The sequence below is a fragment of the Dendrobates tinctorius genome, unplaced genomic scaffold (assembly GCF_039654945.1).
Source record: "Dendrobates tinctorius isolate UK_male_01 unplaced genomic scaffold, ASM3965494v1 ptg000044l, whole genome shotgun sequence".
Taxonomy (NCBI): Eukaryota; Metazoa; Chordata; class Amphibia; order Anura; family Dendrobatidae; genus Dendrobates; species Dendrobates tinctorius.
This window is the reverse complement of record NW_027361712.1, coordinates 2,456,350-2,471,730: the sequence shown is the minus strand read 5'-3', so window position 1 is coordinate 2,471,730 and position 15,381 is coordinate 2,456,350. Positions and strand designations below refer to the sequence as shown.

At 43.9% G+C, this 15,381-nt stretch overlaps 1 protein-coding gene across 1 annotated transcript in view; it reads right to left on the bottom strand.

Moving 5' to 3' along the window:
• LRRC2 (leucine rich repeat containing 2) overlaps positions 1 to 15,381 on the bottom strand; it is a 608,842-nt gene that overhangs the window by 552,722 nt on the left and 40,739 nt on the right. The gene's annotated exons all lie outside the window — the stretch shown is intronic.

Sequence of the window (15,381 nt, the reverse complement as noted above, 5' to 3'; positions counted from 1 at the left end):
ATTAACTCATTCTAACTGTCAATATAACCTTTTGCTACTCATAATATGATTGCAATTATATTTCTGTATATGATAAAAACATCTGACAAACACACATAAAAACCAGAGGCCAGCAGATCATGTGAAAATATAATATTTGTGTCATTCTCAAAACTTTTGGCCATGACTGTAGTTACAGAGCCCACTAGCCCCTATGTACTGAGCAGTTACTGAAGCTGTGCCAGCCGTGCCTCTATGACTGAAAGCCAAAAGCTCCCAGAAGAAATAAATTTAACCCCTTAGTGACAGAGCCAGTTTGCAGCTTAATGACCAGGCCAATTTTTACAATTCTGACCACTGTCAATTTATGAGGTTATAACTCTGGAACGCTTTAACGGATACCGCTGATTCAGAGACTATTTTTTTACTACATATTGTACTTCATGCTAGTAGTAAAATTCTTCGATATGTCTTGTGTTTATTTATGAAAAAAACGGAAACATGGCAAAAATTTTGAAAATGTTGCCATTTTAAAACTTTAAATTTTTATGCCCTTAAATCAGAGAGATGTATCACACAAATTTCTTAATAAATAACATATCCCACTTGTCTACTTTACATCAGCACAATTTTGGAAACAACATTTTTTTTTGTTAGGAAGCTATAAGAGTTAAAAGTTGACTAGTGATTTCTCATTTTCACAACAACATTTACAAAACCATTTTTTTTAGGGACCACATCATTTTTAAAGTCATTTTGAGGGGTGTACATGACAGAAAATACCCAAAAGTGACACCATTCTAAAAAATAGACCCCTCAAGGTGCTCAAAACCACATTCAAGAAGTTTATTAACCCTTTACGTGCTTCACAGGAACTAAAGCAATGTGGAAGGAAAAAATTTACATTTAACTTTTTTTTGCAAAAAATTTAATTCAGAACCAATTTTTTTTATTTTCACAAGTGTTAAAAGAGAAAATGAAGCTCAAAATTTTGTTGTGCAATTTCTCCTGAATACGCTGATACCAAAAATGTGGGGGTAAACTACTTTTTCAGCGCACGGCACAGCTCGCAAGGGAGGGAGCGCCGTTTGACTTTTTCAACACAGAATTGGCTGGAATTGAGATCGTATGCCATATTGCGTTCAGAGAGCCCCTGATGTTCCTAAACAGTGGAAAACCCCAACAAATGACCCCATTTTGGAAACTAGACCCATTAAGGAACTTTTCTAGATCTGTAGTGAGAACCTTCAAGTGCTTCACAGAAGTTTATAACGTAGAGTCGTGAAAATAAAAATTCTTTTTTCTCCACAAAAATGATCTTTTTGCCCCCCAATTTTTTTTTTACAAGGGTAACAGGGGAAATCATACCCCCACAGTTGTTGTGTGATTTGTCTTGAGTACGCTGATACCCCATATGTGGGGGTAAACCACTGTTTGGGCGCACAGTAGAGCTCAGAATGGAAGGAGTACCGTTTGACTTTTTCCAATGCAGAATTGGCTGGAATTGAGATTGGATGCCATGTCGCTTTTGGTGAGCCCCTGGTGTGCCTAAACAGTGAAAACCTCCACAAGCGACACTATTTTGGAAGCTAGACCCCTTAAGGAACTTATCTAGATGTATGGTGAGCACTTTGAACCCCCAAGTGCTTCACAGAAGTTTATAACGCAGAGCAGTGAAAATAAAATAATCACTTTTTTTTCCTCAAAAATGTGTCATGATCTCTGTGTGGGTTTGACTCGCACATGTGGCATTAATGTCTGGAACCAGTGCTGATGACTGGCATTTCTGGGGTTAAAGGTTGTGATCCCAGTGCAGGCTTACCTGCACACCTGGGGCTATGATTGTGGCCTCTCCCTGGTTCTGGGAGAGGCTTCTTATAGCCTCAGGATGCTCCCATCCCCATCAGTTATACTTTCGCCCTTGGCATTGTGTGGTGACCCCTGAGTGTGTTTGTGCTGTTTTCTGGTTGCTTGATTCTCTGTGTGCGACTCGGTCTGTTCTCTGGATATTGCTTTGGATTCTGCTTGGCACCTTCTAGGTCTGTTTGGTTTTGACTTCTGCTTGGCGCTGACTATCCATTCTGTCTCATCCCTGGTACTTTACTGATATCTCTGTGTATGACCTCCGTTTTGCCTGACTCTGAGTATTTCTGTATAGTGTCCTGCCATCTCTGAAAGCAGGATGCTAAGCCCCGCCCCTTGCAGTCACATAACCGTAGGTCCTGTGACTGCTTGCTAAACTTCAGCATCCACAGGTCATGTGTATCTGTACTTTCCGGCTGTACCTGACCCCGGGCCCCCCTACAGTGTGAGTGAGTCCCTGCTCAGCGGAGGCTACACGCCGGTGCTGACAGGTTCCTGACATTATAACTGACCGTTAAGTTTTTGGGGTTTTTTTTCTTTCTCTGCTTAGAAATATGGATCCCATGCAATCTCTTGCTGAGCAAATGAAAAATCTGAGTCAGATGTTTCAGGGTTTATCTCTGGAGCAGCAAGCTCTGGCTCGTTTTCAGCAGCAGGTTTCTCAGACAGTGCGGGGGGCTTTAGCTGCTGGGTCTCTGTAGGCTGGGGCGAGTGATGTTGCTTTGGTGTCCCCAGAACCACCTGTTAAACTGCCTGATTTATTTTCTGGGAACAAAAAGGAGTTCAGGGTCTTCATGGAGGGGTGCAAACTCTCCTTTAGTTTGAGGCCACGTTCCTCTGGGGACGAAAGTCAGAAGGTTGGGGTCATTATGTCTCTGTTAAGAGGGTCCCCACAAGCTTGGGCTTTCTCCCTTCCTCCCAATGCCCCTGAGAGAGTGTCTGTGAATGCATTTTTTGAGGCCCTCAGGCACATATATGATGAGCCGGACCGAGTGCGATTGGTAGAGGACATGGTGATGAGTGTCTGTCAAGGGAAACACTCGGCTGTGTGGTTTTTTACAGAATTCCGCCACTGAGCAGCAGAGGTCTCTTGGGACGATGCCGCACTCCGAAGACTCTTTCGCAGAGGCTTGTCCAAGTGGTTACAGGATGCCTTGGCATTACATCCCCCACCTAACTCACTTGAGGACGCCATGACGCAGGCCGTCTGGATGGACCGCAGGCGCGGGCCAGGGGGGTGATGCTGGCGGAGACTCCATTGTTGCCTAATGGAAAAGAGACTGTTTCTGTGCCCATGGACGTAGAGGCTCTCTCCCTGAAGGAAAAGGAGAGACAACGCTGGAGAGAAGAACAGTTATGCTTCTACTGTGGTAAAACGGGACATTGGAAAAGGGAGTGTCCTGATTGTCCATCCTCAACCCGGTCGACGGGAAACGACTAGGTCTGGATAGTCAGCGGGGAGAATATTCAGACCCTCAGGTACCCTTTTCCTCATTTTCTAAGGTGTTGCTTCATGTGGAACTGTTAGTGGACGATTGTTGTTTTCCCTCTACAGCTTTCGTTGACTGCGGATAATCCATCAATCTCATTGACTCCCAATTGGTCACACGCTGTAATATAGGGACAGTTAGACTTAAGGTTCCAATCAAAGTGGTGGCCATTGACTCCTCCCCCCTCACTAATGAGGGAATTCTCTTTATGTCTGACTTGTTTTCGCTTAAAGTGGGCACTACCCATGTGAAAAAATTAAGTTGTTTGGTTCTGGACAATCTACCAGCAGTATTGGTGTTGGGCATGCCCTGGTTACAACGCCATAACCCAATCATTAACTGGAAAACGGGGGAGATTGTTCAGTGGGTGTTTAATGATTCGATGTTATGTGATAAGTCTGCACTATTGGTTGAACCTGTTAAATCTGTATCTGTGTCATCTGTCGAGCTGGAAGGTATTCCGGAGTACCTGAAAGAATTCGAAGATGTGTTCTCTGAAAGCGAGGCCGAGATGTTACCGCCACATAGACCCTTTGACTGCGCTATCGAGTTAGTCCCGGGAGCTAAATTGCCTAAAAGACCGTCTGTTTAATTTATCTGGCCCTGAGCGCTTGGCCATGAAAGATTACATCGCTGAGAGTCTTCGCAAAGGGCACATACGTCCCTCAGTCTCACCTGTGGCGGCAGGGTTTTTTTTTGTAAAGAAAAAAGATGGTGGTTTATGTCCCTGCCTCGATTTTCGTGAGCTCAACAAGTTTACAGTACGAAATACGTACCCCCTTCCGTTGACTCCCGATTTGTGTAACCAACTTTCAGGGGCAAAATGGTTCTCCAAACTGGATCTTCGGGGGGCATATAATTTGATAAGGGTCCGGGAGGGGGATGAATGGAAAACCGCGTTCCTCACGACAGAGGGACTGTTTGAAAAATAAGTCAAATAAGTCATTGGTCTTACCAATGCCCCAGCCATATTTCAGAATTTCATCAACGTGGTATTCTCGGATCTCATTGGTCATTTTGTTGTCATTTACTTAGACGATATTCTGATATACTCTCCCGACAGTCAATCTCATCTGAATCATGTACGAACCGTTCTCCAAAGACTGAGGGAAAATCATCTGTATGCCAAATTGGAGAAATGTGTTTTTTGTTCAAGAATTGTCTTTTTGGGGATTAATTGTGTCCTGTGAGGGTTTTCGCATGGACCCCAAGAAGGTGCAGGCCATTGCGGATTGGGTGCAACCCCGAGACCTTAAGCGTCTTCAGAGCTTCTTGGGGTTCGCCAATTATTACCGCAAATTTATTCGGGGGTTTTCTCAGGTGGTCAAACCACTCACAGATCTTACTTGTAAAGGTGAGAAACTGCTCCTCGCTTGCAAAAGAGGCCTTTGTGACCCTGAAAAGAAGCTTTATGTCTGCTCCCGTGTTAGTACAGCCAGATCCATCCAAACCATTTGTCGTGGAAATGGACGCCTCTGAGGTGGGGGTGGGGGCGGTGTTGTCCCAAGGGCCTGCCACTCTAACCAACCTCAGGCCATGTGCTTTCTTTTCCAAGAAGTTCTCTGCTGCCGAAAGAAATTACGACGTAGGCAATAGAGAGCTTCTTGCGGTCAAATTGGCGTTTGAAGAATGGTGGCACTTTTTGGAGGGGGCCAGTCACCCGGTTACGGTGATCACGGATCACAAAAATTTGTCATACATTGAGTCTGCTAAAAGACTAACGCCCAGACAGGCCCGTTGGTCACTTTTTTTTCCCGTTTTCAGTTTACGATTACATTTCGTCCAGGGTCTAAGAATGTCAAGGCTGACGCCATATCGCGCAGTTTTCAGCTGGTGTCGCCCCCTGAGCCACCGTCCTCCATTCTTCACCCTGGGGTTGTGATAGCAGAGGTCTTGTCTGAACTGGAACAGGAGATTCAGGGGGCCCAGTTGCTGGCCCCGGCGGCCAAGCTGGAGGGGAAGTTGTTTGTCACAGAGCAACTTCGCCTGAAACTCTTGCAGGAGTTCCATGAATCCAAGCTGAGTGCTCACCCTGGTATTTCAGCCACGCATCTGGTGGTGGCTAGGATCTTTTGGTGGCCTACCCTTGGTTCGGACATAAAAAAATTCATTGCTGGTTGTGGGGTCTGCGCTCGTTCTAAAAGCTCTCATAGCCGGCTGGCAGGGGAGCTGATGCCCTTGGCAGTGCACAAAAGACCATGGACTCACTTATCCATGGATTTTGTTACCAATCTCCCTCCATCTAAGGGTAATACAGTGGTATGGGTAGTGGTGGACAGGTTTTCTAAGCAGGCTCATTTTGTACCCCTGTCCGCACTACAGTCAGCTGAGACGTTGTCCAGGTTGTTTGTGCATCATGTGATCCGGTTGCATGGGGTACCCCTGAATGTGGTGTCTGATCGTGGTGTGCAGTTTGTGGCTAAGTTTTGGCGTGCTTTCTGCAAAAAATTAGGGATGTCTCTGTCCTTTTCATCTGCATACCATCCTGAGAGCAATGGTCAGACGGAGTGCACTAACCAGTCCCTGGAACAGATCCTCAGGTGTCTAACCTCTGCTAGACAGAATGACTGGTGCGATGCACTGCCGTTGGCTGAATTTGCCTTCAATAGTCGGGTGAGTCAATCCACGGGTATGACTCCTTTTTTGTTCAATTATGGGTTCAGTCCTCATTTTGGTGAGTTTTCTCGTCTGGACTCGGGGTGTCCCAGGGCTGAGGGCTCTGTTCAGCGATTACAGAATATGTGGGCAGAAGTTCAGCGGAGTATATCTAGGTCTCAGGGCAGGTATAAGTTTTTTGCGGACAGGAAACGAACACGAGGGCCCATGTTTCAGGTTGGAGGCAAGGATTGGCTCTCCACGTGAAACATTAAGTTGACGGTTCCTTCAGCCAAGTTGGGGCCCAAATTCATTGGCCCATACAAGATTGTGGAAAAAATCAATCCAGTGGCGTATAGGCTGTGCCTTCCACCCTCTTTCAAGATCCCTAACGTCTTCCACAAATCTCTACTGAATCCTTTTAAAGCAGTCCGGGGAGACTCCGAGTCCGCTGCTCCTCCTGTTTTGGTCGAGGGGCAGGTGGAGTATGAGGTTGGTCATATCGTAGATTCCAGGTTGGTACGGCAGTCGGTACAGTACCTGTTTCATTGGAAGGGGTATGGACCGGAAGACAGGTCCTGGGTACCGGCCCGGTTGATGCATGCTGATCGCCTGGTGCGGGCTTTCCATGCTAAGTACCCGGGCAAGCCTGGGGGTCTAGAGGCCCCCCATTGAGAGGGGGGGTACTGTCATGATCTCAGTGCGGGTTTGACTCGCACACGTGGGGTTAATGTCTGGAACCAGTGATGATGACTGGCATTTCTGGGGTTAAAGGTTGTGATCCCAGTGCAGGCTTACCTGCACACCAGGGGCTATGATTGTGGCCTCTCCCTGGTTCTGGGAGAGGCTTCTTATAGCCTCAGGATGCTCCCATCCCTATCAGTTATACTTTTGCCCTTGGCATTGTGTGGTGACCCCTGAGTGTGTTTGTGCTGTGTTTTGGTTGCTTGATTCTCTGTGTGCGACTCGGTCTGTTCTCTGGATATTGCTTTGGATTCTGCTTGGCACCTTCTAGGTCTGTTTGGTTTTGACTTCTGCTTGGCGCTGACTATCCATTCTGTCTCATCCCTGGTACTTTACTGATATCTCTGTGTATGACCTCCGTTTTGCCTGACTGAGTATTTCTGTATAGTTTCCTGCCATCTCTGAAAGCAGCCCCGCCCCTTGCAGTCACATGACCGTAGGTCCTGTGACTGCTTGCTAAATGTCAGCATCCACAGGTCCTGTGTATCTGTACTTTCCGGCTGTACCTGACCCCGGGACCCTCTACAGTGCGGGTGAGTCCCTGCTCAGCGGAGGCTGCATGCCGGCGTTGACAGGATCCTGACAAAATGATAATTTAGCCCGCTATGTTTTATTTTCTCAAGGGTAACAGGAGAAATTGGACCACAAAAGTTGTTGTGCAATTTGTCCTGAGTACCCTGATACCCCATATGTGGGGGAAACCACTGTTTGGGCACATGGGAGAGCTCGGAAGGGAAGGAGCGCCATTTTGGAAAGCAGACTTTGATGGAATGGTCTGCAGGCGTCATGTTGCGTTTGCAGAGCCACTGATGTGCCTAAACAGTATAAACCCCCCACAAGTGACCCCACTTTGGAAACTAGACCCCTGAAGGAGCTTATTTAGATATGTGGTGACCACTTTGAACCCCCAAGTGCTTCACAGATGTTTATAGACGCAGAGCCATGAAAATTAAAAATATTTTTTTTTCCTCAAAAATGATTTTTAGCCCATTATTTTTTATTTTCCTAAGGGTAAGGCCGGAGTCACTCTAGCAATAAAATGGGACGAATGCAATGTGATTAAAAATCGCATTGCATTTGTCCCAATGTTATTCAATGGTGCTGCTGCCATCATGCGTTTTTTTATTGGATTTGTTCCTTGGACCGAGCCAATCGCAGCATGCTGCGATTGTCACCAATTTTCGGATCGGATTCGCCAATGCAAGTCTATGGATGCGATTAAAAATCGCATTGAAAACGCACCACACGTGTGACTTGCGATTAAATCGCAAGACTTCTCCAGGTCAACAGGAAAGAGCATCAGGCTTTGGCATTGGATGTCAATTTGATGCTTAGATGCGAATAAAATCGGTTCATCGCCGGAAATTCTGATGACAGACGGATCCCTGGACAAGAAATCTTTGTGCGATATCGCACCGTTAAAATCGGTCCGAATTTTTAATGGCTGTGTGTGACTCCAGCCTAACAGGAGAAATTAGACCACAAAAGTTGTTGTGCAATTTGTCCTGAGTATGCTGATACCCCATTTGTGGGGGGGAACACTGTTTGGGTGCATGGGAGAGCTCGGAAAAGAAGGCGCGCCATTTTGGAATGCAGACTTTGATAGAATGGTCTGCGGGCGTCATGTTGCGTTTCCAGAAGCCCTGATGTGCCTAAAGAGTATAAACCCCCACAAGTAAACCCAATTTGGAAACTAGACCCCCCCAAGAAGCTTATCTAGATGTGTGGTGAACAACTTGAACCCCCAAGTGCTTCACAGAAGTTTATAACGCAGAGCTGTGAAAATAAAAAAGTCTTTTTGCTTTCCACAAAAGTGATTTTTTTAGCCCCTAATTTTTTTATTTTCCCAAGGGTAACAGGAGAAATTAGACCCTCAAAGTTGGTAAATAGTGGAAACCCCTCAATTCTTGCTCCAACCCTAATCCCAACACACCTCTAACCCTAATCCCAACCCTAATCCCTAGTCTTAATTCTAACCCTAATCCTAATTCGCCCTAACCCTAATTCTAACCCTAACCCTAATTCTAACCCTAACCCTAGCCCTAACCCTAATTCCAACCCTAACCCTAATTCCAACCCTAACCCTAATTCTAGCCCTAACCCTAGCCTTAACCCTAATTCCAACCCTAACCCTAATTCCAACTCTAACCCTAATTCCAACCCTAACCCTAGCCCTAACTCTAGCCCTAACCCTAGCCCTAACTGTTAGGAACGGCGGAACGCACTAAATAAAAATAATAATAAAGTGCGTTCGCCGCTCCGGGTCCACCATGCAGTAGGTGTTACAACAGCTGCTGAGTAATGGCAGATGAGCAATATGATGATATAATGCGCACGGGATCAACTTCACCCGAAGTGCGCAGAGTGGGCTCTGTTCACACACAGAGGTGCCTCAATAAAAGCATACAAAAAGGCTGAGCCTGTTAGAGTCACAGGCCTCAGGTAAATGCACACACGGTATAAGGTCACAGGAGCAGGAACTAAGACAGAGGGGCTGCGTCCATCTAGACCTACCGTGTGTGCGGCATCGCTACTGCGAACGCCAGGAAGGGCTGCAACTGCAGCGCGGCGCAGGACACTACCGCTGGACGACACAGCTACAAAGCAGGCACTATGTCGGACGCTAGCGCAGAGGTGCAGTGTGTGGCCTAAGGCTTGCCACAGACTGGCGCAGACTACTGAACTAATTTCCTAACCACATGCGCAATATCAGAGGGAAGGGATTTCAGTCACCAGAATCATACATCCGTCACCATTCACACATAGCAGTATAGTCTATACTAGCGCATGGCGGAACAGCCATGCCCGCTTTTTAGAGCAGCCGGGACCTTCCGGAAGCTTCCAGATCTCCGAGATGGACCAATGAGATCTCTAGCAGGACCTGAGCATATGACTCCCGATCTCCAATGGGAAACCGTCTCAGGAGTATGCTCAGTAGGAGGACAGAGGGACTTAGCCCCTGGAGAGATTTGCTGCAAGGCAATCTCCTCTGCGGTAGATAAAGAGCAAGAGACAGCAGAATGTAAGGGTCTGGATTCCTGCAGAGCAGACGCAGGAACCTGACTCCTAACACTAACCCTAGCCCTAGCCCTAACCCTAACCCTAACCCTAATGGAAAAATGAAAAAAAAAAAAATTTCTTTATTTCATTATGTTTGCCTATCTAAGGGGGTGATAAACGGGGAAGGGGGGTTTATTTACTATTTTTTTTATTTTGATCACTATGATAGTTTATCATAGTGAACAAAATGAATGAATGGAATCTGCCAGCCGGCAGATTCGCGATGGGTGCACTGTGCATGTGCACGCCATTTTCTTCTGGATCCAAGATGGGGGCGCCCACCAGAGGACGCCGGTGGGACAGAGGACCACTAGGAGGGAATCCAGGACCACCGGGAGGTACAGGGGGGATCGGGGACCCTATTTCTCTCTCCTCTGATGTGCGATCACATCAGAGGAAAGAGAAATGAAATGCAAAATCGCTTTTTTTTTGCGATCGCCGTTATAGGGTTAATAACAGCGATCGCAAAAGCGGGGTCGGTAAAAACAAACCCAATTCATGTTTTTTGGGGTCTCGGCTACCCCCGGCAGCCGAGACACTGGAAAAAATCTGACACTGAGGAGCGATATTTACTTACTCCACAGCGCCATGAATTAATGGCACTGTGGTTTAAGTACCCATAATTACCGCCGTTAAAAGGTGTATCGGCAGTTATTAAGGGGTTAATTTTCACCTGATAGCCGAGCTGTCAGTGCCCAGGCCACATGGCTATAAGATGCTATGAACATGCAGGTTAATCCAATATCTGCAGGTAAATAGCATTTTTTCACATGGCAGATTCCCTTTAAAGGGGTTGGCCACTACTTTTTTATTGATAGCCTATCCTTAAGCTATCAGTAGTGGGTGGATCTGCAGTACCCGGTCATGGCCACAATAATTTTGATGCAGCTGTTGCACTCCAACAGCATTTGAAAGCTTTTGGCCACCAGCTGTGGCAATAGGTGATTGGCAGGGATGTCGGGTGTCTCTTCCCCACTATCCAATGGATAAACCATCAATAAAACATTGTGGCCAAGCTGGTTAAATCTGTAAAAGAGTTGACATTTTCTCCTTTTAAGAATATTAACCGTTCCCACGTCCTCAGACCCTGATATTCAAACTGCCGATATTAAGATATGCTGTAGAAAAGGCAAAAGATATGTACTTGGACTGTTCTCCCAAATTGGTTAGTAATGGCTTCTACTGCATGTTACAAACCTGAGTTTACAGGAAATGTTCAGTAGATTCCATCTGTTACTCCAATATAGGGGGTTTTGTTCATATGTTGTACTTTTGACTAACCAAAGCATAATTTTTGTTTTCTAGCAAATAACAAAGATTTAATTAGAAAAGATTTTCTATGTTAGGCATTTATTATTTATGCCATAATTATCTAACATGGGAAAACCAGTTGCAATCCAGAAGTTACCCTTTAGTAAGCTATCAAAATAGCCAGCTCTATGCACAATTTGACCTTTTTTACTAATCTGAATTATTGTGCTTTGTATTAGGAAAAATATATATATTTGCACCATGTTAGCCAGTAGATAGAAAAATATTAAAATTTGAGAGTCCTCAGTGGTTGATACTTTTTAATGGATAACTTATAAGATGGTAACAAACTGCAAGCTTTCGAGACTACTCAGGTTTCTTCTGTGCCTGATGAAGAAACCTGAGTAGTTTCGAAAGCTTGCAATTTGTTACCATCTTATAAGTTATCCATTAAAAGGTATCCAACCAACACTGAGGACTCTCAAATTTTTACATTTTTATTTATACTTTGTAAAGAAACTGTTTCTATTTCTTTCTCCTATTTGATTTTTTTGTCTGTGACCTCAACAGGTAAATAGCAGACTATACGGTCCTTGGGATGATTCTATATGATTGACAGATACAGATATTATTTGTCAGAAGGGTAATTACACAGGAAAGTGATTGCAATTATGTTACATGACATATATTTGTTGCATAAGGCAACTGGTGTTTTGATACCGAAATTCATAAACATAGTTTGAGTGCATTCTTGAGCCTTGGATTTACCGCTGGTTTAATGACCTAAACTAACATCATTATGGATAAGTATTTGTGATGCTGACCATTTAGGTTATTAAACCTGTGGTAAAAACAAGAAATTCAGCCATAATATAGGCAAAAAAATACATCCACAATACGCTCGTTTGAATCTGACCTTAAACTGATTCCTATCCTGTATTCAATATCTTCCTCATGGCATTGTGTTGCAGATTGCAGCGTTTTCTAGTCTTTCCTACTATGATTGGTGTATCACCATCTGGATGATGAGACACTCTGGTTGGGAATGTTACCTTGCCAGCCAATCACATTGACAGTAGAGATGAGAGAACCCAAACTGTAAAGTTTAGGGTCCAGTACTGAACCCCGAACATGAACTTTTCACAAGATTTCCATTTTACTCTTCATGTTCAGATGCCTAATAAAGTTTGCTGGAAGGCTGCAGTGCAGCGAATCAACAAAATTCTAGGCTGTGGGCACTTCCCTAGCCATCACAGCCAAGCCAAGTATTGGCATAGCTGTGATTGGCCAGAGCAGTACATGATCAGGCTTGTATAAATGCTAGATCAATAGTGTCAACTGCCAACTCCATTCTGCTCTGATTAGTGTTGGGACAGGCCAAAGCTGGAGTGAGGTACAATGCTAGGCAGCGCACGCGTCCATAAAAGCCAATGTGTGTACTCTGCACATTTCTCAGTGGTAGTACAGTGCCAAAAGTCGCTATGTGTACTCTGCAACCCTGCCTGTGGGAGTACTGTGCCAAAAGCCGCTGTGTGTACTCTGCAGCAATGTCTCTACGAGCAATGGGTATGAAACTAATTATACTCTGCATCTGCCTCATAATAATAATAATAATAATAATAATAATAATAATAATAATGAAAATCTTTATTTATATAGTGCCAACGTATTCCGCAGCAATTTACAGTTTAACAGTTTCAAAACACAAGTCATAAGTAACAACGTTAACAATACAATAATTAAAGCAAAATAAGTCTCATTGCCATTTTAGGGCCAAGCACATAATTTTGCTGTACTGCTGTGTATATATAAGTAGTGTGGCAAATAAATAAATCTCAGCATCTGTATCTTTGTCATTTTTAGGCCAAACAAATAATTTTTCTGTACCACTGTGTATTTTCTACTAGTGTGGCAAATAAATAAATCTCAGCAGCAGCCGTCTCTTTGCTATTTGTAGACCACACTAGTCTTTTCTAGTACTGTGGCAAATAAAAAAAAATTCTATACCGCTTTTGTCTTTTCTACTAGTGTGGCAGATAAATAAATCTCAGCAGCAGCCATCTCATTTCCGTTTGCAGGCAATTTAAATATTTTTTCTTTACCATTGTGTCTTTTCTAGCAATGTGTCAAATAAATAAATCTCAGCAGCTGTCTTTTTGCCATTTGTAGGCCATTCAAATATTTTATGCATAGATGTGACTTTTCTACCAGTGTGGCAAATAAATAAATCCCCACAGCAGCCATCGCTTTACCATTTGTAGGATAAAAAAATAATTTTTCTGTACCACTGTGTCTTTTCTATTAAGTGTGACAAATAAATAAATCCCTTTGGATCGCCTTCCATCTACAGGATGTCCTGATAATTGTCTTTTAGCAGACATTTTTCATCTATATGTAATGTTTTAATTATTAGTAAATAAACTTTAAATTATTACATTATAATATTAGTTGCTTCTTTTGTCTTCTTCTATGGGATTGCTATAATGTTTTGATATTTTTCATTAGATAAACATCTTTGTTTTTGTATTTAGTTTTTAAGGAGTTCACCTTGGTAATTTTCGATGTAGAATTTTTTGTAGGTTATTATTATTTAGTGGTTTATGAACCTGATGAAGAGACATATGTAATCTTGAAACCTTGCTGTTTGTTAATAATATTTTCAACTAGTTTTTAAAATGAATGAACTGCTTAGGACTCTTAGTTTTTTTCAAATCTATTCAGAATTTTCATTATGATATCATACATTCAAATCTTGATTCACGGAAACAGCTACTAAATACTTTTCCACTGAACAACCCATGTTACCGATGATCCTTGAAAATATGAAATCTTAAGGCTGAGTTCACACGTGGCGTTTTTTTCGCGTTTCCGCGGCGGTTTTAACCGCGCGATTTTGCCACGAAAACGCGAAAAATAAGCATGCCATGCATTCCTATGGGATTCCGCAATGCTGTGCTAATGCTGCGGTTTTTACCACGGCGGAATCGCTTCGTGGTAAAAAACGCAGCATGCTCATTAATTTGCGGAATCGCGGCGATCCCGCACCCATAGGAAAGCATTGTTCTGCTTACTTTCCGCATGTGGCTGTGCACACCATGCGGAAAGTAAGCAGAACAATTGCGGATGGTACCCACAGTCCGGAGGAGAGGAGACTGTCCTCCGGGCTTTGGGTACCATATCCCTGTAAAAAATAGAATTTTAAAATAAAAAATATTGTTATTCTCACCCTCCGACGTCCCGCGCAGTCTTCCCGCCTCTCTCCACGCTCCCGTTCCCAGTAATCCTTTGCGAAAATGCCCGCGATGGCGTCCATTCTCGCGGGATCGCGAAGTCTCGCGGTCATTCGCGCGACGTCATCGCGAATTACCGCGAGACGTCGCGATCCTGCGAGAACTGACGTCATCGCGGGCATTTTCGCAAAGGATTACTGGGAACGGATGCACGGGATGTCGGAAGGTAAGAATAACACCATTTTTTATTTTTTTTACATTCTATCTTGTACTACTGATGCCGCATAGGCAGCCTCAGTAGTAAAAAGTTGGTCACACTCGTCAAACACTATGTTTGACGAGTGTGACCAACCTGTCAATCAGTTCTCCATGCGATGCTCCAGATCGCTTGGAAAACGCTAGCATTCTGCAAGCTAAATACGCTTGCAAAATGCTAGTTTTTCCGCAGGAAAATCGCGGGAATTTAAAATGCGATTTTCCCGCGGAATGGAATTCCGGAATTCTCGCGGGAATTTCCGTGAGAGTTCCGGTACGTGTGCACATAGCCTAAGACAATATAGTAATGAAGGACCATCCTACTGATAGATGGTTTTCTTTTCCTACCATTTCTTTATAGAGTTTTAACTTCCGGGAATTTTTAGGGCAAGTTCACACTAGGCATTTTTTCTGCTTTTTTTTCTGCAGCATAACCTGATCTCTTGGCAGGAAAGAAGCTGCAGTAAAGAAGCATTTTCATTTTGTTTTTTTGAGGTGCTTTTGATGTGGTTTTGGCATACTAGATTTGTCTCTTGCGCATGCTGATGAAGTTTACTGTTGAAAAAAAATTCCTATTCCGTAGAATCAGGTTATGGCACAAAAAACGCAGCAAAACATGACATTTGCATTTTTGATGCATTGATTCAGTGTTTTTTAAACCTCCCATTCAAGTCAATGGGTGAAAAACGCTGAAAGAAGTGACATGCTCCATTGTCCAAAAAACCATGCAAAGCGCAAAGTACTGATGACAAAAAAAACCAATGCATGTGCATGTGATTTCTGAAATCTTATAGGCTTTGCTGGTTCTGTAAAATGCAGCTGAAAATTAGGATAAAAAAACGCAGGAAGAGCGCCTAGTGTGAACTTAGCCTTAGAGTGCATTGTCACTTGTGAAAAGTGCACTTTTCTACATA